At 37.3% G+C, this 25,668-nt stretch overlaps 1 protein-coding gene and 1 non-coding gene across 10 annotated transcripts in view; one reads left to right on the top strand and one right to left on the bottom strand.

Annotated features, from left to right (window-relative positions):
• PTPRM (protein tyrosine phosphatase receptor type M) overlaps positions 1 to 25,668 on the top strand; it is an 836,104-nt gene that overhangs the window by 67,850 nt on the left and 742,586 nt on the right. The window lies entirely within an intron of this gene.
• LOC120361777 (U4 spliceosomal RNA) lies at positions 9,981 to 10,115 on the bottom strand. Its single transcript, XR_005577894.1, has one exon. It is a non-coding gene; the product is annotated as a U4 spliceosomal RNA (small nuclear RNA).

The raw sequence follows: 25,668 nt of genomic DNA on the forward strand, positions 1-25,668 counted from the left end.
CCATCTCTTGGGTAAAGGTCTTTATCCTTGTGTTTCAGGACCTGACTCTAGGCCTTAGGGTGCATGGAAGGAGGGAGAATTGGGGACACAGAATGCCCAGCAACCTGTGGTGAGGCTCAGTTCATCCTAGGAAGTATTTAGGATGTATTTTACAGGCCTTGTGCTAAGGGAATGTGAAGATGAGAAAATATGGTGGGCACCAGAGGCATGAGAGTTGGGTACTTGGCCATGCCTATGTTAAATGCCTCCTTCAACATTTCAGACAGGGAGTTTTTGTGGTAGAGAGTAGAGCTGAAGTTTAGGTGATTTTTCTTGCCTGAATGTCCTCCCTAAGGAGCAGCAAGGAAACCAACAGTAGGGGTTAGTTAGGAAATGCGGTGTTGTGGGGTGCTACAGTGACTAGAGTCAGAAGGAGTTTCATTGATTGCAAATAAGAGGCCCTGCACAAATGAAAATCCTGATGTATGCAGCTCTACCTGTATCTGTTTGAAAACAGAAAGCCACCTTATTTTGTCTGAAATAATTTGAAGAATTTTTAGATGACCACATGACAAACATATCATTTCAATAAGTAATATAAAAAATACCTGTTTGAAAACAAAAAGCCACCTTAGTTTGTCTAAAATAATTTGAAGAATTTTTAGATAGTCACATGAAAAACATACCATTTCAGTAATATAAAAAATATATACAACAGGATACATATTCTGTGAACCACTGTTCATTTCCGTATACCAGACTGTATTTTTAAAAGTATTTGAAGCATTCATTATTTTTCACACTAATATCAAAGCAGTAAAACAATCCATAAACAAAAAATGATAAGTAGCTTAATGATTCTACTTAAAACTAATGCAACTAATGTTTTTCTGTTATTCCCTAGTGTACTATCATTGCAAAGTAGTTACTGTCTTTGAAATGTAAGTTTAAAATGTTAATGTAACTTTCAGAAAATTGCAGCTATCGTACAAAAATGTAATTGTAAATCATATTTATCTTATGCCATTTTTCTTAAAAGAATGAGATGTTTAAAACATCATATAATCTGTTAAAATCATTAGTATTTTAAGAGTCAATTCAAGAATGTGTTTTAATTTAAAGGAAAACTAAGCTTCAGTTTTTACCACACTGGAAATTTTAACATTTCAATTCTAGTTTTGTCCATGACTGTTAATAATTCAGTCACTCAACAGATAATTGAGGGTCCACCCTGTCAGACACTGTTCTAAATGCTACTAGTGCCTAACAAAATAGACACAAAACCCTGTCTTCACGGAGCTGACATTTCATGTGTGTACATTTCTATGGGATAGGCACTGTACTTTCTGTGCATACATGAGCAGTTTTAATTCTTATTTCAGCCCAAAGAAGAAGGCACTATTATTATCCCAGTTATAGAGGAAGCTAAGGCTTAGTGAGGTTCTCAGTTTCCAGCTCATTTCCATCTATGTGATGCTAGTTTCGTGACCACTGTGCAGTCAGTTGCTTTAGAGTGCTTTGAACCATTGAGTTAGCTTCACTGAGAATTATCATGGAACCACTTACATTGGTATTAGCAAGTATGCTTCAAAATGATAGTACACACAAGGAAGCAGCCTCAGAGGTGGGGATGCCAATCATGTTATATGAGGGCAATTATAAGATAGTATTGAACTAAGATCAGTAGGTAGGGGGTTTGGGAGGCAAGATTCAGGTCAATATAAGGAATTGATTAAATAACTATTTAACCTGCCCATAGAAGGGATGGATTGCCTAATTAAATGCTGAGATTAGAGAACTTAGCCTTGTGGATGTGGTCAAGAGGATTCAAGTGTTAGATAGATGATCATTTAGATCAGCTTCCCAAACCTGCTCATCAGAATAATCCAGCCACTTGTTGAAAGGATGTGTTCTGGTCACCCTGAGATGTTTTCATTCATTAGATTTAGGGTGGGGCCTGAATATCTGAATTTTTAATCAACGCAATAGGTGACCTGTTTGCTGGGTACAGGGTGGTGGGGTATAACAGAGGTCACAAATGTACAGAAGCTCATTTTTGAGAAGCATGTATGAAATGTTTTAGGAACTGAAAGGCCAGCTTTGTGGTTGTAGTCAAGAGAATGAAGGGCAAGTTGTATTAGAAAAAAGTGGACACATAGATGTGAGCCAGAAACTGGAGGTTTTGCAGAACTGCATTAAAGATTTTAGGCACAGATTAAACCATTTTAGCCTAGAGAAACATAGGGTGACCAGATTGCGTGTGTGTGGGCACGTGCACGAATGTGCAGATCCACACATGCAAAATAGACATCATATTTTAAAAAATCACTCAGGCTGTGAAGAGAATGGACTTAAAAGTATGGATGGAGAGGGGTAGAGTGGGAAACAGTGGTTTGGTTAATAGACAATTGAAGTATTCCAGGTGAATGACAAGGGAAAATGAGGAGGTATTTTTGGGAGCTAAAATCAGCTGGCCTGGATGACAGACCCGATCATGGGGATAAGGTCAAGAGGGTACTCAGGGTGGAGAGGGATAGCATTTACTCACCCAGGGAATAGGTTTTTGGGAATGTTTTGAATGTATGGAATTTGAGGTACCTGAGATGACCACTCTGTCATGTCTAATGGAGGAGACGTCAGATGGTTGGAGCCAAAGGGGTGGATGAAACTGTCGAAGGAGCAGGAAGAGTGTTAGAAGAGGGCTCCAGACATTCAATGTCTGGTGGTGGAGAGGAGGAAAACTAGGATTCGGCTGTCACCACGGAAGCCCCCAGAAAGAGGGAGGAGGGTGTTTCGTGAAGGTGATGTAGTTATGAGAGGAGGAGAGGTGAGACCTGAAAAGAACAGACTTTGATTCCTTGGCCTGGATGTCCCTTTGCCTTCAGCAAGAGCTGTTTAGGTGCAGCGGGGAGGCTGCATGGAGTTGGGGTGAGGACCAGAGAGAGTGATTATGGAGACCCTCTCCTGAGAGAGGTGGTTAGGAAGATGAGTAGAGACCTAGGGCAGTCACTTAGTGAAATGTGGAAGGGAGGTTTTTAAACATTTTTAAAAGACTGAGTAGCCTTTTGGGCTATTTTGCTGGTTTACTTTTGAAATGTAAGTGGGGGAATTAAATAAAAAACTTTGGAGTAATGCTTTTAAAGTTTCATCTTTGTTATTTTAAAATGTTTTCTATCATGAACTCTGAAGAAATCTTTGAGAGGATGATGGATTTACATTGTCAGTCTCTTATACAAGTGAACCCTTGTGAAGTAATTTTTTCAAAACTAAAGCTTTGTTTTTCTCTTCTTGAGATAAGATAAACACAGGCACCATTAATAGCACATTTTGCATTGTAATCTAAGAAGGTGGATGGTTGCAGGCATATAGTGTAGGGACACGTGAGCCAGTGGTTTTGTACATGGGACCCTTAGGTTGGCTTGGCTTATGTGCCGTGTGAAAGTGAGAGCCTGTGCCGGGGATCTGATTTCTTCTTTAATTGAGTATCATTAAATTCAAAGACCCTGGGGACTACCGGCCAGAAACATTTTCCCTCATCCTGATTTGCTTCTCTGTTCTACACATCTATGTCCTGTTTTATTTAAAACAAATGTAAGTCTTTAATTAAGAAGGGTTTAAAGTCATGAGATTACAAAGTAATCTTGAATCCAATCCTCTGTAATTTTAACCAAATCACCCAGTATCTTTAAGCTCAAAATGTCCTGTCAGCTTTAAATTGAAACAGAATCCCACTGAGAAAATATTACCCAGTCTCATCAAAACCTGTGCTAATTTCTTTCTTTGTTTTTGTCCATCCTCTCTTAAAGAATCAATAAGCTTGCTTTTCTATAATGGTGATTCTCAAAGTTAGTAACTGTGATAAGATAGATTTCTTCCCATTAGCTTTGCTGTAATAACACATTTGTGTTCAGAACTACAAGGCTGTTTTTTTTTTTTTTTTTTAATTTCATGATACGCCAGGGGATTAATTGGGGGTTCTGTTGAGGATTAAAGAGTCCAAATTGGGAAATAGATAATGGTCTAGAGCAAGCTTGTCCAACCCGCAGCCCAGGACAGCTTTGACTGTGGCCCAACACAAATTCATAAACTTTCTTAAAATATTGTGATTTTTTTTGCGAATTTTAAGAAGTTTACCAGCTATTGTTAGTGTTGGTATATTTTATGTGTGGCCCAAGACAGTTAGTCTTCTTTCATTGTGGGACAGGAAAGCCAAAAAACTGGGCACCCCTGGTCTAGAGATACAGACTATTTCCCCCATAGGTGGGTAGGTTCCCTAATACTGCCCTCTCTTTTGAGTCTGAGGATTTCTTGCAATTATTCTAGCACTACAGATCTGTCAGATAGTAAGGCGTAGTTAGTGACACTAACTATGGATGTTATGAAATTTGATTGTCAGTATACCCTGTGCTGATTGTGCTCATTCAAGTTAAACAAAATCATAGGGTATAGATGTATAAAAACTCAAATGCTATCTTATCACTTTACAGATAAATCTGTGATACAGTGTTCTATGCTGGGCACATTGTGCTCAGACCTAATTAGTTAAAGTAGGAAGCCAAGTTAGAAGGTTGCTCGAGTATGAAGTCAGCACAAGAAGAGTTGATCAGATGATGTCAGGGGCCAGTTGTCTGAAGCTGTTTGGCTAGTGTATCCATTTCATTGTAGTGACACACCTATGACAAAAACCAGACCATGGTATTTTTCTGGATCAATGGCTGTGCTGTATGTCTAGCAGCGCTCTACTCTAGACATTTTATATTTAAAGAAATGATGTTATATGCTCATTTTAGAGATGAGGAGAGTGAGGCTCAGAGATACTGCATAATTGGCCTAAAAGATACACAGATAATAAGGGTTGAATTAGAATTAGAACTTGTGTTTACTTCCAAAGGCTGTGTTTCTACTCTTTGTGCTTCACTGCTAAGATTTGGGCAGTCCATAGGTCTTCAGTGATGCAAATCACCTCCAAGAAACCTCATTGCCTTAGCACTTGGTATCGATTCTGTGAGCCCAGCTTTTGGTTTTCTTTACTGAGACACTGTTTAAGTTGGGGTGGCTGAAAAAGGCTCCCTGAGCTGGCCACATGTGTTTTAATTAGGGATGTGTAAAATTCCAGCCATCAACTGTTCCAGGAGTCTGGATAGACTGCATGTTACAGCCAATAAATGATCTAAGGCATATTATGCGGATTTAGGGATGGTATTTGGGATGAAATGATGGAGAGTTAGAATGGTCTCTCAGCAAAGCTGTGTGCTGTTTACTGTAGGAATTAGCATGCCTGATTAGTACAGCTCTGAGAAGCAGTGAAAATGTCTAAAAAAATTCAGCAATTGCCTCAGTACCCTAAATAGTCTTATGTCAGCAATTAGCAGTAACGGTCTTTCATTAATCCGTCAGATTTCTGATGCTGCACATCCTAATGCAGGAGATAATAGAGAATCCTCAGGATTAGCCACTGATGCATCACACCATGCTATGTCATTATAGCAGCAGTGTTGAGACAGCACATTGAAGCAGAAAAACGGTAGAACAGTAATTCTCTGAAAGCAGGAATGTTTCCCTTTTCTTCATTCAATTCAGAGCGCCATGTACAATGAGCCATGACTACGCAGCAGTCTGTATCACGAACTCTTTGGAGGTGTGTAAGTCGGCTTTTTAGTTCTGTTAGTGAGATGTTGCAAAAATAAGAGAGTCCAAGGAAAGAAACATATTGCTGCTTAATTTAAAGGGGTTCAGATTTTGCAACGATTCCTTGATGAAATGGGCTCTCTTTCATGTATTCTGTGGTTGTGTTATCTAATCTTAGGAGGAGTCACCATGTTTTTGCTCTTCCTCAAATTCATCTTTGGATGACTGTGTCTCAGAATTGTTTAGCAAATATTTCACATCCTTTCTGGTTTCTTCAGGTCCTCAAATGTCTTCCCTTCCCCTTATTCCCGGCAGGGAGCCTTGCCTTGTACTTGACTTCCATGTTATTAGCATCATGTGAACTCTCCCACCTTCCCTTTACTCCTCGTAGAATCCCCATATTGTCACCTGTGTGTATAGTGTTTGGTCGTTGCACTTCGACAGATCTAATTTCAAATCTGACCTGCTCCTTCTATCTGGCAGAGTGGCCAGGCACTACTCACTTGGAACCTTTGATTCCCCCCTTTCTTTCCAAATGCTCCTCCTTCGTCTTCCCGGGGGTAATGACAGCATATTTTGTCTAGTTCTCAAGCTGAGAAACTTGGAGTTATCCTGATTGCTGTTTCTCTTATGCCCACATTCAACCAGTCAGCAAATCCTGTTGATTCTACCTTCAGAATATTTCCAGCCACCATCCCAGCCCTCCTGCAGGTCTTTGCTGGCATGATTCTTCCCTAGGACTTTCCCTCTTTCCACATTGCCCCATGATGGTCTCCTCTGATCTTCCAAAATATGAATCTGATCACATAGCCTCCAGTGTCTTCCATTTTCACCTGGGAAAACACAGAATCTTTTTCAAGACCCGCTGGGTGTGGTGTGATCTGCTCCCAGCACTTCTCTGTGTTCATCTCCTACAGCTTCATCCCTTCTCCTGCCGTGGGCCCTGATGCTCCTAAAACACACAAGCATATGTCCTCCTTCTAGCTCCTTTCTGGTTTTTCTTGTTGTTGTTTTTGTTTTCGTTGTCTGTATCCCCCATTAGAATGTTCATTCCAAAAAGAACAGGATTTTTTTTCTTTTCCCATTTTGCTTACTGCCATCTCCAGCCTCTTGGTTTCCATTGTCCTGTTGCCTCTCTTCAGTTTGAGAAATGCAGACCTATAGAATGAAGTTCAGGCTCTTTATCATGGTATTTGGTCTTCTCCACAATGCCCAATTCCCTGTCTTTAGACCATTACTGTTTGATACTCACAGAAACCCTAGCTGCACCCAGCTATACTATGGCTATGTCTTTGTTCCCATAGCTGTGAAGGTAGCACATGCTGAAAAACTCTTTCCTCCTTTTTACTTACTTGTTAAAGGTCTATTCCTTATCTTTAATGCACAAATGGATTTCCACCCGTAGAAAAATATTTTAGATTTCTCCCAGTAAACACTTTGCTGCCACTTGTATAGCATTATCACATTTGACCTTTAAGTTATTTGTGAACATCTTTCTCTTTTGTTATTCTCTTAAAAACCTTGATGATGGATTTCTTTTCATTTCAACTCTATTATTGCATCCTTAGTTATCACCTTTTACACTGTGTTTACCCAACTTATTTATGAATAGAAACAGCTCTAAGTTCATATTTCAAATGATCTCAATTAGTGTAGAAAGCTTTTATTATTTCCTCTTGTATGAATTATTTACATGAACAAGAAATAACATGCATATGACAACAAATTAGGGTATGTTATTTTCATATTAAATGTCCCTAAGATGATAAGGAATGAATTATTAATGTATCACACAGGCATATCTTTTATTTCTTTTTTTTTTTTCTTCAAATGTAAAAACAATAGGCTTTCAGGGAAAATGATTATTTTTATTTAGAAATCACTAGTTAAAAAGAAAAAACTTAAAATTTGCATTGTGCCCCCCAACATTATGCCACATACTTGGAATGTATATTTCATGTATGTTGGAGTTTAAAATATTTTTCCAGCAGTATAGGAAAACAGAAAAAAATGGACTTATGTTTTTTGTTTAATTGACATGTATTTTATATTTTTATAGTCAAAATGCTTTTGATTATAATAGCTAAGGCAATTGTATAATGCAGGGCCCAAGTCTCATTTCCTTTCTGTCCTTTCACCAGATTAATTGATTTAATGCACTCATATTTTCTATAAAGTGCTTAGCATAGTTCTATGTGCTTAATAGGTAGTTAGCACCCAATAAACGTCAGCTTCTATTATTCAGAAAGAAGGGACCTTCTCTTTTCAGAGTCCTTCTTGGCTTGTCATTCATCATATTATTGCCTTGTATTATTTTTATACATCTTTTCTAGCTAAGTGTCCTCTAATATTGTAGAGAATATTGTACATTGTAAGGGATTGATAAATTATTTATCCACTGAATAAATAATGAACTTGTGAACAGGCTTTGAAAATTTAAGTAGCTTTGAAATTCCTTAATACTGAGCCCAAACATGGCGGAAACTTCTGAGGACAGACAAGTTAATGCCATAAATAATCCCAGAAAAGCCACTGGGCACAGAACGAGTCTCGGGGGATAAACCAGAAGTCACATTTGCCTTCTACAGCTTACTTGCTGAGGCAGTTCTACTAAATTAACAGGGGATGTATTAGCATGTTCAGAGACCTCTAAGGTACCATAAAACCCATAGAATGCCTACTTCTACTACATTTGATAGAGTTACCTATTTGGTTAAGATTAGTTACTCAGTTTATTTATGGTAAATGACTTATTTGGCCGTTTGTTTGGGAAAGGTAGGAAGAGTATTGGAGAGAATGAGAGACTGCAGGGCAGACAACAGCTTCTATTTTCTGACTGTGCACTCACATGAGAGAAAGAGAGCCCTTCAAAAAGCATTTGCTTGGGTGCTTCACGTGGAAGATGTGAGCTCCTGAACTCTGGGAGCTGGCACTGGGCTGGATCACGTCCTTTAAAGTCAACCCATTAACCGTTGCAATGCTTGGAATCTAGTAGGCATTCAAGGAATACTTCGATGGATAGATGACAAACTGGAAGTGACAATGTTCCAGGTGGAGGAGATAGCTCGCTTTTTGTGGATGGCTCAGTTGCAGGCCTCCATTTGGTTCTTCCAAGGCCCAGTGTTTTGCCTGATAGTTAAGCCATTTTCAGATCTATGAATGCATAGGTAATATAACCATTACAATATCGTTGTTCTATTTCATTTACTTCTAAGTAAAACCAGTCTTCCTTGTCATGATTATATGAATTGTATTAATTCCCACAATGATTCAAAAATCCTGTGTGTGTCTGAATTGCATGGCCCTCCATTGGACAATAAGTGGGGAGAAAATGTAAGCAAGATGGACTTCTTGGAAAAGCCTACAGCCGAAGTGGGAGATGAGATGTGCTTACATCATGGCCAATACAGGACATAGGAGGTGCTACATAGTAAAGGACTTCAGAGAAGGGAAATAGTCTGTATAGTCTGGAGGATCCGAGAGCACTTCAGAGAAGAAGTTGCATTTTAAGCAAGACCTTGAAGGAGATGTTGGATTTAAAGCAAAGAACTGGGTTGGAGATTTAGAGTGAGGACATTGAAGAGAAAGCAACAGGCATAGTAATTGGTAACTTTACAGTTATATAGCTGAATTTATGTTAATTAGAAGTGTAATTCAGGCTGAGTGCAATGGCTCACTCCTGTAATCTCAGAATTTTGGGAGGCCTAGGCAGGAAGATCACATGAGGCCAGGAGTTTGAAACCAGCTTGACCAACGGGGTGAAACCCAGCTCTACAAAAATATAAAAATTATCCAGGCATGGTGGTGCACGTCTGTAATCCCAGCTATTAGGGAAGGTGAGGCACAAGACTCTCTGGAACCCAGGAGGTGGAAGTTGTAGTGAACTGAGATTGCACCACGGCACTTTAGCCTGGGTGACAGAGTGAGACCCTGACTTAAAAAAAAAAGGAAAAAAAGTGTAATTCATTTGCACATGTGTATTTGGCTAAAATGCTGTATCTGTCAAGTTTAAGATAAATTTTATTTTTCTTTATATTGTATAGGACATACTTTACAATAAAATTTTGTTTGGTCATGTTTTTCTTTTTTGTTTATAGTTTTGTGTCTTTAAAGCATTAGGGTTCTTCATACTCAAGATAAAACAAGGAAGTCATAATTGCATATTGTGGTATTCTTTGAAGTTATATTGGACAGCCTCCACAGTAGAAAAGGTCAAGTTCATTTCCTTGTGTACCCACTGCCTCTTACCCACCAGCATTGGGGCCACCTCATTCATTTTTTTGCTCATTCAATAAATATTTATTAGGCTTCTACTGTGTGCCAGAAAGTATCTAGTGTCTTTAAATTGTGTTTGCATGTCTCATGGTATGTTTTATATTCTTTTTCTTTCTCCTACTCTATGAACATTTCTTTGGGGATATAGTAGGTTCTTGGGAAAAGTTTTCAATTAGCAATAATCGCGCCTCGGCTAAACCTCATTGGCTACGATACTGCCACTGCGCAAAGCTAGTAGGTTCTTAATAATCATCCAATTAATGCACATTGAAAAATCTCAGAAAGGAATTCAGACATGAATAAGCAGGATGGATTTGTTCAAAGTTCCACTGCAGTTTTGGACTTGAGTACAAATATTGAGTACTGTGTTTCATAGGACTTCATTAGAACAGAATGCATTTACTACTTTTGAAATTTTTCTGGTGCTTTTCCTTAATGTAATAAATAATCCCACACACGAATCACGTCACTTCAAAAATCTACCTTTATATTTGGACTAACCTTACCTAATGGGGTTTTGGTATTAATCTGAGCATGAAGAACTATTCTTAGCTTTTCCAGGAAACAGGTATTTGAAGTTCTATATACTTTTATTAATTCTAACATTTCTTTAGGCCATTTCAGCTCTTATATGAATTGAGGGGGAATGAAAAACCATTCAGTCAACCAAACAGAAAACCTAAAGACGAATTAGTTCAACACTTACAGAGTATATGTCCCTTCTACTCTTCCCTAAATACTGAGATATTCACATTTCCTAGAAAGACCCAGCAAAGCCATATTAGTAGAAAGTAGTCCAGAATAAAGTATCTGAGAAAGCATTATATCTGTAAGAGGAGAGTGTTTTACAGAAGATGAAGACTAATAATTTCAAATTCATGTGATAAATCCAGTTTGTTTCATTTTTAAATTTATGTTTCCTAATAAAGTAATTTATTCTAGCGCTCAAGGTTTTATAAATGGAGAAAGACAGTGCATATGATTAAGATTTCAGACTCTGTCATAAAAAGAATTCTCCATGTTTCTGCCTGCCCTGTGTTGCATAAATTGCTCTGTGATTTATAATCCTTAGACATATTTATCTAATGACATGTGTTTGAAAGCATCCACATTTTGTGTCTACACTAGTCTTTTAATGAATTCTAAGTTCATTTTTAATGGTTGAAACTGTTTTATAGACCATCTTCTGAGGCAAAATCATGACGTACTACATCACAATATTGAGTTCTTCAAATTAGAATTATAGTTTTAGTGCATTTGTTATTTAAGTATTATTAGGTTAGTTCTTATGCTAATTTTAGACTTATTAACAGATAGGCTGGAGCCTGCCAGTTAATACTTTTTACTCTTGATTCAGCAATAACTTGGGTAGTCAGAAATGCAGATGCATTTTTTATGGTCTTTTAGAAAATTATTTTCTTTTGATTTAATTACTTGGTGCAGGACATATTTCATCACAACACTTCTAAATCCAATTAAATATTTTTCTGCAGGCAATAATTATTCTAAACTCTTTTCCTCACAGTGGAAAAGTTGGTCATCTTAAATAATTTTAACCATGTTTGTTTCTCCAAACTGTAGTGTTTTACCTTGTAAATTTTCTTGTTTTCCAGGTGGTGAATTTAAACTAGAGATCTCATTTCCATTTTTCAGCATTTTCTTCAATTTGATTGACTTGTACTATTCTACATGCTTTTATGTTCATATTCCACATGCTGCTTACATAAATATGGTGAGGTGAGCAAGCAGATATTATCCTGATATTGTAGAGCACATGATTTCTTGCTGTATTTTCATTGGCTTTTTTCCAGTGAGCAAATACAGTATTTTTTACAATAGTTTTTACTTCTAGTTAGAATATAACTGTACTTGAAAACTTACCCTAAGAGTATTGCCACATCTTACCAAGTAGATTACTAAAGAAAGAAACAGCCTTGTTATCATGTTTTATTTTACTTGTAACAAATTCCATTTTCTAAGTCATTCAAAGGAAGTGCATAACTAGTCTTTTCTTTTCCAAATAACTTAATTTGGTAGGGGCTTTAGGGGTAGAGATGGTCTGTAATCAAAAATAAATGGTAGAATGGAAGGGTAATTGGCAGTGACAGATACTGAGCAGTGAGGGGGAAATCATACTTAAATGAGTTTCCTGTATCTTAGTATGTTAATAAAATATTATATAATTTATTATGCTGATGATTAGTGTTTTTGGTTTCTTTCCTGTTTCAGTACAGATAGGCAGAACTTGCTACAGAAAGAAACTTCCAGTGTCCAATTGAATTAGCTAATTTTATATATATATATATATATATATATATATATATATATATATATATGTATGTATATATGTAATTCCAAAGTATCTGATAGTTATATAATTTGAAACAAATAAGTATATGAAAGGAGCTTTAAAGATCATCTTACTGCAGTTTTATGATAATGAGGAAAATGAGGTTTGAGGAAGTTTATTTTTCACAGGTTTTGGTTGCAAGTGTCAGGGTCCCCAACTGAAACCAGTTTAAGTAAACTTAAACATATATATGTGACTGGGAAATCGAGGAGTGGATTTGGAGTCAGAAGTGCAGGAGCCAATGGGTGTGATTAGGGGTTGGGTATTACAGCTGTAGGTCATATCCTTATTCTTAAGGATGTGATAGGGAAACAGGTGATTGGCAGCTCCACTAGAACCATGGGGAAAGGTAGGAGCCAGTCTCAGAAAAAGGAAATAAACTCACCTAATTTAGCAGAAAAATTGCTGCTGGAATCTGGCTTTTAGATTCCCAAGTTAATCCCGTCTACCTCAGAACCTTAGTACTTATTAGGATAGTTAGATTAATGAAGAGCGTGCTTAACTCTTACTTGAGAAGATTGTCTATTTAGTTCTCACTTTAGAGCACCCTGAAATTGGGGTTCTAAAACCTTGTCATAAAGCCTGTAGCTACAGTCTTTTGGAAGTTAGAGTTTATAAAACAAATTCATTGTTGGTGACATGGTAAATGCAGATGAGAATAAAGCACAAATATGCTAAAAATTTAGAATTAAGAAAATGATAATGGAAATAACTCCTGAAAACGTATAAACTGTGATCTGTTCAACATGCAGGTCTTTTCAACTTTCTCTTTGTCCCAGAGCTAAAACTTTTTTCAGGGCCTGGATGTGTGTGCTACTTGGAGCTGCTTAAAGGTTCTCACACATTCCAGTCAACCTGTATCTTCTTCTTCAGGGGACCTTGTCATCTCAGCCAGTAGATTTAATATGTCTTTAATATTAAATATGTTCAGTAAGTATATATGTATGTACACGTGTGTATTTAAGTTTTACATTTGATTTTTCCTAAGTATCCTTAGTGAATTGTTAGAAATGTGATCAGAAATACCCATAATATTAAGAAGAGGAGAGAGGGAGACAGAAAAAGACTTAGTTAATTCAGAAACTGTGTTAATATATCAAGATATGATTGCTAATACATACTAACAGAATGTTTAAGCTCTCTCACAAAGAAATACACATCTTCTAGATAATAAGTAACACAAATGTATGTATCTTAATCATATCCATATGTAAAACTAGGGTGGGTGGCATGAATCCTAAGAAGTGGGCAGTTGCCCAAAGCTATACTTCTGTCTCCGATGGATAACTGCAATCACTAACCTTTCTTAAAGAATTTCATACGATACTGAAAACATAGTGATTAATCAAAGGTACTTTTAAAATGGAAGACTTTTATTTATAACCATTAACTTGTTATGTTCAGAGAAAGAAGCAGTAAAGAATAGGTGAAACATTTATTGTATACTTCATTTGGGTCCAGCATTATGCTTTACATACTTAATTTTCTAATTAATTTTCCCTTGCATCTGTGAAGTGGGTGCTATTGAAAATGTGAATCCACCTTAAAGATGAGGAAACTGAGGCCCAGAGAGGTTAAGTAAATGATCTAAGGCGAATTCAGGTCAGAATTTGTGCTCTTGAGTGCTGTGAGGGATTTGTTTAGGAGCACTGTCTGGTTATAAATGGCAGAGCAGACAATGGACCTTTGAACCACTCTGTGTTCTACCTGCTTCCATGGCAGACCTTGTCCTGAATATTTCAGGATTGATCAAGCAAGTAACAAAACTAGGCTATTGACTCATGGTTCTGTAAAGGAAAGAAAATTGAATATTTCTGAGAAAAACTGTACAAAAATAGAGAGTGCCCTTAAATTCTGTCAACTCGTAAGAAGTGTTTTAGGTAAGAAGAGTTTCTAGTTTTTTTTCCCTGGGAAATTCTCTACAGCATTGGACCCTGGGAGGAACAGAATATACATTTACCTCCTTCCAGAGAACTATTTGTTCGCTTTTAGAGACAAGATTTGGTCTTAAAAGTTGGGCAGACTTCACATCTAATTATTCTACTTTGTTACAATTTCCTACACTAATCCTAAACCCCATGGAGGTTTCATTACATTGGTTGGTGGCATTAGCCTATCAACAGCTGGATGAGACAGAAGTTAGAAAATGGACTTTTTAAGGTCAGGAAGCTGTGCAACCAGAAGAACCAATTTGTCTATTTAAATCATCTGGGGAATGTAAAAAATTATTCCACAATGTGGGAAATGAAAGACTGCCTAAAGCTACTGCTTTTTAGTTTTTATTTTCTTTTTGTTATTCCTCTTTGTACTTCCTCTTTCCTAGCAGCATTATGTGTGGATTATAGAAAGCGTACATGTTGACTTTGTTATGTGGTTATTTGGTGTGGTTGTGTTAATGTTTATTGTGAATACTGTGAGTGTTTTTCACCCTTCTGGCTTAATTACCTGTGTCCACATCAACCTGAATGTATTTGAGAAGTAAAGGGGCCCAAAACTTCAGTAAGAGACTTCACTAAAAAAAAAAAAAAAGAATTTATCTTTGTATTGTTTATCTTTTAATACTGTGGCATTAATACAGTTTCTCTATTTAGGGAGATAGTATATGGGAAGGTGAACTTCATCTGCAGCTTTCATAAAACGCATTTCTTCACAATACTTAGGAATATATTTAGTATACTATTTTATAGAATTTAAATATTGTCTTATTCTCTTAAAAAGGATATTCCTTATGCTCTGGTGCAGGAACGAAGATGTAAGATTATTTTATGAAACCATGAGATGATGATGTTCATGACTGAAAACACATGTCCTCCAGTGGGTATTGGCTGGGCACTCACTCTCTTTCAATTACTTTTACTTTGTTTTTCCCTAGTATAATCCTTTATAACACAAAACTTTATATACTGACATGACACAAAATAAAACCCATTACTGGAAAATCTCCGTTTCTTAAAGCTGAAAGATACATTTATTTTTTATGTGAATCTCTTTTCTATTTTTTGGGTGATTTCAATGGACTGTGAAATCCCAATTACTGTTTCTTTAAATAGTAAAGCAAATATACAATTCAAAATAATCTGAGCTTTTTGCTTAGCAGCCCAAAGAAAAGTTGTTAATTTTTACTCAGATTATCTCTTTTTCTTTTGTCCATTGTGCTTGTATATATCAGCACAATTCATGAATGGATAATCTTAGTCATTAATTTCAAATCATCGTTCTGTTATTAAAACAATTTGATGTTGATGAAATCAAGTTTTAAAAAAAGGTTAAAAGGGGAGAAAACTTGCAATAACCGGATGGCACATACTTAAATATAATAGTGCAATGGGAATGTTTTCTCTTTTCAAAGGAATTTCTTTGTGTGCTGGTATTACTTATTAAGAGTATATTTTCCCTAAAAGTTGCACATGAATTGAAATGCCGTAAGTAGAATATTTAATAATACTTTGGAGGTTTCTGCTTACTAAAGGTGCTCTGAGATTTTTTTGCAAAATGAGAAATGAGTTTTCAAACTAAACACCCTGTTATTTGTGTTCATAAATTTAGATTGATACTATTATTACCTTTACTTAAAGTGAAAGATGGTTGTATTTATTTTACTTTCAAATTATAAAATCTTTATATACTGTGGAAACATTTCTAACTAACACACTTGACTAATAATTCTCTATGACCTCTGTAGAACGTGTAAACTGATGTCCAACCCATGCTAAACACAGTAGAATTGTATGTTAGTTCTACTATGTAGAAGAGTGAGTTTTATGTCAATTCGTCTGTGTAGAAGAGTCAGTTGTATATATCTCAACTCTCTTTTTGCCAACTATATTTGTAATTTAATTAATTTACAAAATTACTCTGTCAAGAAAATTGAAGAAATATGAATGGGAAATAGAGAGTTATTCTATAAAAACTCAGATGAATCCTTTGGAAAGACTAAAAGTGAGCTATTTAAAAAATGCTATTGTACTAGGATAAGCAAGCCAGCTGAAAACAAATTGGAAAATAAGTAGAAAAAATCTAAATAGGAAATCAGACCAAGTATAAATGGTTGAGGTTTATGCAAGACAAATGAGTGGAAATTCTAATCAGTACACCTGTGTCTGAAAAGAATTGCCATACATTAGAAGATGATATACACTTACATCATTTAAGTTCAAAATAAATTATTTATTTTGCAATTTTCATTTTGAAACATGATCTTTCCAGTTACCTAAACAATTAATCATTCCTCAGGTTGAACGACCAGCAGACCTTCTGTGCTAATGCTTACTATTAAATATTCAATATATGTTTGCTTCATAGATTTCATTTCAGTTAATATGTCTACATAAAACTTTTGTCATCTGTTTCAGTTATGCATTTCTGTCATATTAAAGTAGTTAAATAGAAAAATAATGTGTTTTTCCCTAAAACTATAAAATTTATATGATTAGACTTTGGAGTAGTTTTCTAGTTTTTAAAGTGAAACCAGCAAATAATTAAGTATCAAATATTTAATTAATGTAAAATCTACCTTTCAGTGTTATTTATATGAAGTAACAAATGTCATTTGACACTATTTATTAGGGGAGTAGTTCAGAATCGGGCACATTTTCATGCCCGTGGTTTAATCATATTTCCATTTTACTTATGTAACCATTTCAACAATTCCAGGAAAATCCTTATTGTTGAGATAGGAACTTGATTCGTGACCCACCTATTTTGTCAAAATGGTAAAGCTTTAGGTTTTTTTGTTTGGGTAACTTCCTAATCATTAAAAAAAAAAGACATTTTGAGAAGGCTTATAAAAATAAAGCCATTTCAGTTGTAGGCTAGGGAAATGAGCCTTGGTTCTTGCAAAGCATTAAAAGCATACATGCTAATATAAACTGTGTAGACTCAAAGGCAGTATCTGTGTGAGCTGTCTTCTCTGCCACTATGGAATGCTACTCATTTTGGCTGTGAGACCAATAATAATTCAATATATAACACAGATAAAGACCAGTGATGGTGCCATTCTCTTCCGAATTTGTAACACTGGGAAATTAGAAGTCCATCCAGGGAGTGACATTGTAGAAGAATAGACCATGTAGCAACCCTGATAATCCCCTCAGAGGGTGGCATCTTTTCAGGAGTTTGCGAGAGTCTTAGAATCCAGAGTCTGTCCCTTGTTCTTTTGAGAAACAGTAGCCAGGGTTTTGTCAGTCCTCCAGGATTGGGTCTCTGCCAAAACAAGAGTCATGTTGGTATTTTATTAATTTATAATGAGAAAATAAGACAAGCCTGGAGAAACTGTGTACCCACAACCTTTAGCCAGCCAGGACAGTCTTTCTGGCAATCTCTGTGGGGTTGTGGCAATCTCTATTAAAGTCCAGTTTTTCTTGGTGATCCTGCAAGCAGGGATTGGAATGCATTGGAAGACATCAGGTTTCTTTTGTAAACATATGCCTGAGGTCTGAAGTGAGCTGTGTCAATATTCACAAAAATGCGTTCTCCTCCCTAGTCTGTGTCCTGTCTTTACTGATAAGCGGTGCAGGTGAGATTACTGTCTCCACAGAGTAGCACCTGGGATCTTTGTTAGCATGGCCTTAGGCAGCCGTTGCAGAGTCACACACACCTGTCAGCCCCAGGTCCAGCCCTTGGGAAGGGGTATTCTCCTTGCCTCTGAGCTTTGATAGACATTGCTGGTATTGATAGATCACCACTGATGACAAGATGATAATGATGGATAAACGTGGCTATTCCTTTAATGTGTCTTTTGTAAAGGTTACTTGCATACCATTGTTGTGATTGTAGCCATTCCAGGCTCTTCCCATCTTGCCCCAGCTGTGTTTTTGACTTATCTCCCATACAATGGAGGACTGCTCTTCCCACAGGAAGCTGGGAACCTCAGTATTTGTGTGATTTTTTTCTTACCTGGTTTTCCATTTTATTATAAGCATCTCTCTGCTCCAGGGCCGCCTTCTGTGCTGAAATCTGAGCTTTTCTTTAAGCTTAGGACTTGTCTACCTGAGCAGGGACTGCTCCCACATCCTGTGGTGTGTTCAGAGCACTTTGTTCGTGATTCTAGGTGGCACTGGCCACTCCTTCATACTGTGGCAGTTATTTGAGTAGCCTGTGCAAGATTGAGAGCCCTTCCTGAGTGAGTGGCTTGTGTTCATTTGGAGCACAAGTGTTCTTCATCATCCCTGTTTCCTCCAAGTTGGAATGGTCTAGAGAGATCTCTGTATATTTTTTGTTGGGGGATGGGGGATGACTGGAGGGGAGAATGGCACTGACGAGGAGAAATGGGTTTCTGCTCTAGCATTTGCATGCTTTTCTATTTTTTGCCGTGTATCTTAGCACTTCCAGAGGCCACTGCAGGCCCTGTTTATCTTAAACAACATGTTCCTGAGACACGTAACAGGGATACTAGCGGTATGTGAAATGAATTTAGGTGAAATGAATTCATTCAAATATATGTCTTCTTATGTATTTACCTATTAAATGAGAAATAATTTTAAGGTGCACACTGAGGGTAAACTCTTACTCATAAAACAGCCAAACAAAACTCTGATGAAATGTGAATCAATAGTCTCCTGTCAAGTGCAAGAATTCCATTGAAAAACTCAATCTCATAAGGACAAATTCAGACTATTTCTGTGATGTATTGAAATAGAATCTGGTCTAGAAATCTTGTTAGATTTTTCGACGTCATCTCTCACTAATATATTTCTGGGCTTCTCCCTTAATTCTTACAAGAGTTAGAGTGAGAAAGTTTTTAGGTAAGTTATTATGATCGAGGCAGCCATCTAGATAAAGGTATATATTTCATGGGCAGTGAGAGGGAATATGTCAAGATACCGTTTCCTAGAAGATGGTGAAATTTTGGTTCTACTTTAATTGTAGCTTAATAAAGAAAACTGATATAGTCAGAACTGCTCTACATATGTAAGGCTGCCCTAGTGTCTCCTGGTCATGCCCATAGCCAGCTCTGTTGGAGCCTGTCTCTGAACAGATTGAAATCTGGCAAGTGGTGATTAACAACACCTGCTCCCTTGACTACAGGAGTTGTTGATTTGGTCATATAGATCAGTGATTCACAGCCATTACAGTGCATCGGAATCACCTGCCAGGAGGACTTGTGAAAAGACAGATTGCTGGGCCCCAGCTCCAAAGATGGGGTGGGGCCTAATAATTTAAATTTTTAAGGTATCATCAGGTGATGCATATGCTGCTGATCTTTGGACTACCCTTAGAGAACTGTTGGTATATAGGTTTACTTTGTTTTATTGTGCTTTGCTTTATTATGTTTCATAGATAATATACTTTTTTTTACAAATTGAAGGTTTGTGGCAGTCCTACATTTAGCAAGTATGTTGGTGCTTTTTTTTCCAATAGCATATTTGGAAAATATGCCCAATTCATGTCTCTTTTTCAGATTTTGGTAATTCTCACAATATTTTAAACTTTTCCATTATTATTATGTCTGTTATGGTGATCTGTGGCTAGTGATCATGGATGTTACTATTGTAATTGTTTTGGGATGCCATGAACCATGCCCATGTAAGACTGCAGACTTAATTGATAAATATGTGTTTTTCACTGATCTGCTGCTGAGCTGTTACTGAGACTCAACAATATTAAAATTAGTGCAATTAATAATCCTACAGCGGCCTCTAAGTGTTTAAGGAAAAGGAAGAGTCACATCTCTCACTTTAAATGAAAAACTAGAAATGATTTTGCTTAGTGAGGAAAGCATGTTGAAAGCCGAGACAGGCAGAAAGCTAGGCCTCTTGTGCCAGTTAGCCAAACTGTGATTGCAGAGGAAAAGTTCATGAAGGAGATTAAAAATGCCACTCCAGTGAATGAATAAGAAAGTGAAACAGTTTTATTGCTGATATGGAGGATGGTTGAGTGGTTTTGATAGATTAAATCAACCACAATTTTCCCTTAAGCCAAAGCCTAATCCAGAGCAAGGCCCTAACTCTCTTCAATTCTATGAAGATTGAAAGAGGTGAAGAAGCTTCAGAAGAAAAGCTGGAAGCTAGCAGAAGTTGGCCCATGAGTTTTAAGGAGAGGGGCTATTTCCAGAACATAAAAGTGCAAGGTGAAGCAGCAAGTGCAGATGTAGAATCTGCAGCCTGTTTTCCAGAAGATCTAGCTGAAATAATTGATGAGGGTGGCTACACTAAACAATAGATTTTCAGTGAAGGCCAAATAGCCTTCTATGAAAGAAGACGGGACTTTTGTAAGTCGAGAGGAGAAGTCAATGCCTGGCTTCAAAGGACAGGCTAACTCTCTTTTTAGGGACAAATGCAGCCGGTGACTTTAAGTTGAAGCCAATGCTTATTGACTATTTTGAAAAATCCTAGGGCCCTTAAGAATGATGCTGAATCTACTCTGCCTGTGCTCTATAAGGGAACAACAAAGCCTGGATGACAAGACATCTGTTTACAGCATGGTTTACTGAATATTTTAAACCTACTGTTGAGAACTACTGCTTGGACAAAAAGATTCCTTTCAAAATACGACTGCTCATTGACAATGCACGTGGTCACACTAGCGCTCTGTTGGAGATGTACAAGAAGATTAATTTTGCTTTAATGCCTGCGAACACAGCATCCATTCTGTAGACCACAGATCAAGGAGTAATTTGCACTTTCAAGTCTTATTGTTTAATAAATATATTTTGTAAACTATAACTACCATTGTTATTTCTCTGATTGATCTGGGCAAAGTAAGCGGAAAACCTCCTGGAAAGGGTTCACCATTCTTGATGTCATTAAAAACATTTGTAATTAATGGGAGGTGGTCAAAATATCAGCAGGAGTATAACATTAACTGGTGTTTGGAAGAAGTTGATTCCAATCCTCATGAATGACTTTGATGAATTAAAGACTTCAGTGGAGGAAGTAACTGCAGATGGTATGGAAACAGCAAAAGAACTAGAATTCGAAGTGGAACCTGAAGATGTGACTGAATTGCTGCAATTTTGTCTTTTTTGAGACAGAGTCTCACTCTGTCACCCAGGCTGGAGTGCAGTGGTGAAGTGTGATCACTGCGATCATGGCTCACTGCAGCCTCAACCTCCTGGGCTCAGGTGATCCCCTCACCTCAGCCACCTGAGTAATTTGGACTATAGGTGTGTGCCACCATGTCCAGCTAGTTTTTGTATTTTTAGAAGAGATGGGGTTTTGCCATATTGCTTAGGCTGGTCTTGAACCCCTGAGCTCAAGCAATTCACCCACCTTAGCCTCCCAAAGTGCTAGGATTATAGGTGTGAGTTACTATGCCTGGCCCACTGCAATCTTAAGATAAAACTTAAATGGGCAAAGAGTTGTTTCTCATGGATGACCCAGGTGGTTTCTTGAGATGGCATCTACTTGTGATAAAAATGCTATAACATTGTTGAAATGACAACAAATGATTTAGTGTATTACATAAACTTAGTTAATAGAACAGCAGCAGGGTTTGAGAGGACTGATTGCAATTTTGAAAGGAGTCCTGCTATGGGTAAAATGCTATCTACCAGGCATGACAGCTCGTGCTTGTAATCCTAGCTACTCAGGAGGCTGAGGCAAAAGGATCAATTAAGGCCAGGAGTTTAAGACCAGTGTGGGCAACATAGCGAGACTCCCATCTCTACAAAGATAAAAAATAAAACACAGCTAGGCATGTGCCTCTGGAGGCTGAGGTAGAAGGTTCGCTTGAGCTCAGGGGTTCAAGGCTGCAGTGAATTGTGTTTATGCTACTGCACTCCAGCCTGGGTAATAGAGTGAGACCCTGTCCCTATTTTTTTTTTTTAAAGGGCTGGGCACGGTGGCTCACGCCTGTAATCCCAGCACTTTGGGAGGCCAAGGTGGGCAGATCACCTGATGTCAGAAGTTTGAGACCACCCTGGCCGACATGGGTGAATCCCTGTGTCTACTGAAAAACAAACAAACAAACAAACAGTAGAAAGACAAAAACTGGCTGGGCATGGTGGTGTGTACCTGTAGTCCCAGCCACTTAGGAGGCTGAGGCAGGAGAATCGATTGAACCCAGGAGGCAGACGTTAAACAAACAAACAAAAAGAAATTGCCACAGTTGCCTCAACCTTCAGCAGCTACCACCCTGATTAGCAAGTAGCCATCGAGGCAAGACTTTCCACCAGAAAAAAATTATAACTAGGCATAGGCTCAGATAATGATTAGCATTTTTATTAGTAATAACATATTTTCAACTTAAGGTATGTACATAGTTTTTCTTAAGACATAATGCTATTATACAATAAAATGCAGTATTGTGTAGTGTAAACATAACATTTATATACACTGGGAAACCAAAAAAAATTGTGTGACTCAGTTTATTGCTATATTCAGTTTGTTGAGGTTATCAAACCCATTATATCTTTGCAGATTGCTGGTACAATATTCAGGGGATGCTAAGCTCCTAGATGTGGAGGGCTGACTTTTTGTACTAATGGGTTCTGCAGGGTGTACTACAGGACTTCAGCATTTGTGGGTTTTCATATCTGTAAAAGGCCCTGGAACCAATCCTCAAGGATACTGAGGGCCAATTGTATTCTTGGGATGAAAGGTGGGTTTTAATTAGCCCTATAATTGTTTATGAAAAAAAGGACAAAAAGTCTTTAAAACAAATAATTCACTATGTCTGAAGCCAATGATCATTTCGCCTGATTCTGAAATTCCTAATGAGAAAACTCATTTGTATATTGTGTATCTCTTGGAAACAACATACAACTTTCAAATCTCCCCTGGACCATAATTTATTGTGGTTTTGGGCAGAAAGACTTAAAAAATAATAGGAAATTTTGATATCTTAGTTTGAAAATACTTAATTTTTCAGATTAAAGAGCCTTAAAAGTTTTTTTGAAGTAGGTAACAATATTTTTCTTTATCCTGATCTGTGACCACCAACCCATACGTTCTTATTCCTAGAAGGAAGACTCTTGTAGGCTCTTCCACAGAGATACAGAGATTCATGATGCAGACTGAACTGAACCACTTTATAACATGCCGTTTATTAACTGGATACTTGTCAGGAGAAACGGTTTAAGAAGCATTATAAAACACACATGGGTCCTTTCAACAAATGGTGTCAACTCAACATCTACATAAAAAAATGGAATCTAGACACTGACCTTACATCTACAAGAACCAACTCTAAATGGATCATAAACTCAGTTTGAAGTACAAAGTTACAAAATTAGACAATAAGAATATTCTTTTTTTTTTTTTTTTTTTTTGTGATGGTGTCTTGCACTCTTGCCCAGACTGCAGTGCAGAGGTGCGATCTCAGCTTACTGCAAACTCTGCCTCCAAGGTTCAAGTGATTCTCCTGCCTCAGCCTCCCAGGTAGCTGGGATTACAGGTTCCTGCCACCGCACCTGGCTAATTTCTGTATTTTTAGTAGAGACGGAATTTCACCAGGCTGGTCTCTAACTCCTGACCTCAGGTGGCCCGCCGCAGCCTCCCAAAGTGCTGGAATTACACCGTGCCCGATCAAGAGAAGAGAAAGACTGTGTGACTGAGCTTCACAATACACTTTTAGATACAACGAAGCTTGACTGACGAAAGAAAACATTGCTAAATTGGACTTCATTAAAATTAAAAACTGCTCTCCAAAAGACACCCTTAAGAGAAGGAAAAGACAAGCCACAGACTAGGTAAGAATGTTCATAAAACATATAAAGGGCTCACACCCAAAATACAGAACTCTTAAAATTCAACAATAAGAAAACAAGCGAGTTAAAAAGTTGGCAAAAGGTCTGAACAGATAACTCATTAAAGAAAATGGCAAATAAGCTTATGAGAAAAAATGCTTGAGGAATACATGTCATTAGGGAATTGAAAATTAAAACAGATATACCACTATGCCTAATATTATTACTGTTTTAAGACAGGGTCTCATTCTGTTGCCCAGGCTGGAGTGCAGTGGCATGAACATGGCCCACTGCTCCCTTGACCTCCTGAGCGCATGTGATCCTCCCAGCTCAGCCTTCCCAGTAGCCGGAACCACAGGCATGCACCACCACACCTAGCTAATTTTATTTTAAAATGTAACTTTTATGTTCTAGGGTACATGTATAGCTTTGTTATATAGGTGAACTTGTGTCATGAAGGTTTATTATACAGATTATTTCATTACACACGTATTAAGCCTAGTACCCATTAGTTAGTTTTCCTGATCCTCTCCCTCCTCTCACCTTCTACCTTTTGTCCCATAGACCCCAGTGTATGTTGTTCTCTTTGTGTGCACAGGTTCCCATCGTTTAGCTCCCACTTATCAGTGAGAACATGTGGTGTTTGGTTTTCTGTTCCTGTGTTGTTTTCTAAGGATAATGGCCCCCAGCACCATCCATGTTCCTGCAAAGGACAGGATCTTGTTCTTTTTTATGGCTGCTTGGTATTCTATGTTATACATGTGTTAAATTTTCTTTGTCCTGTCATTGATGGACATTCAGATTCTATGTCCTTGCTGTTTTGAACAGTGCTGCAATGAACATACATATTCATGTGTCTTTATGGTAGAATGATTTATATTCCTCTGGGTATATGTCCAGTAATGGGATTGCTGGGTTGAGTGATATTTCTGTTTTTAGGTCTTTGAGGGATCGTAACAATGCTTTCCACAATGGTTGAACTGATTTACACTCTCACCAGCAGTGTATAAGCATTCTCTTTTCTCTACAACCTCATAAGCAGATGTTAGTTTTCTTTGACTTTTTAATAGTAGTCATTCTGACTGGATTGAGATGATATCTCATTGTGGTTTTTATTTCATTTCTTTAATGATCAGTGATGTTGAGAACTTTTTTTTTCATATGCTTTTTGGCCACATGTATGTCTTTTTTTTGAAAATTATCTGTTCTTGTCCTTTGCCTGCTTTTTAATGTGATTGTTCATTTTTTTCTTATAAATTTAAGTTCCTTATAGATGCTGGATATTAAACTTTTATCAGATGTATAGCTTGCAAACTTTTTCTCCCATTTGATAGGTTGTTTGTTCACTCTGTTGATATTTTCCTTTGCTGTACAGAAACTCTTCAGTTTAACCCATTTATGCTGGAGGCTGCAAAATTTTTTTTGTGAAAAATTAGACTTTGGCAATTACCTTGAGTAGCAGGATATAAATAAATCCCACAAGCTTAGTGTTCCAATAATGGAACATTAGGCATTAATGGATTAATAGATCCCATTGCTTTTGTTGCAGTTGCTTTGCTTTTTGCATTTATGTAATGAAATCTTTGCCTGTTCCTATGTCCAGAATGATATTGGCTAAGTTGTCTTCCAGGGTTTTTATAGTTTTGAGTTTTATGTTTAAAGCCTTTAATCCATGTTGAGTTAATTTTGGTATATGGTGTAAAGAAGGGATCAAGTTTCATTCTTCTTCATATGGCTAGCCAGTTATACCAGCACCATTTATTGAATAGGGAGTCCTTTCCCCATTGCTTGCTTTTGTCAGCTATGTCAA

This window comes from Saimiri boliviensis, chromosome 13 (genome assembly GCF_048565385.1).
Source record: "Saimiri boliviensis isolate mSaiBol1 chromosome 13, mSaiBol1.pri, whole genome shotgun sequence".
NCBI lineage: Eukaryota > Metazoa > Chordata > Mammalia > Primates > Cebidae > Saimiri > Saimiri boliviensis.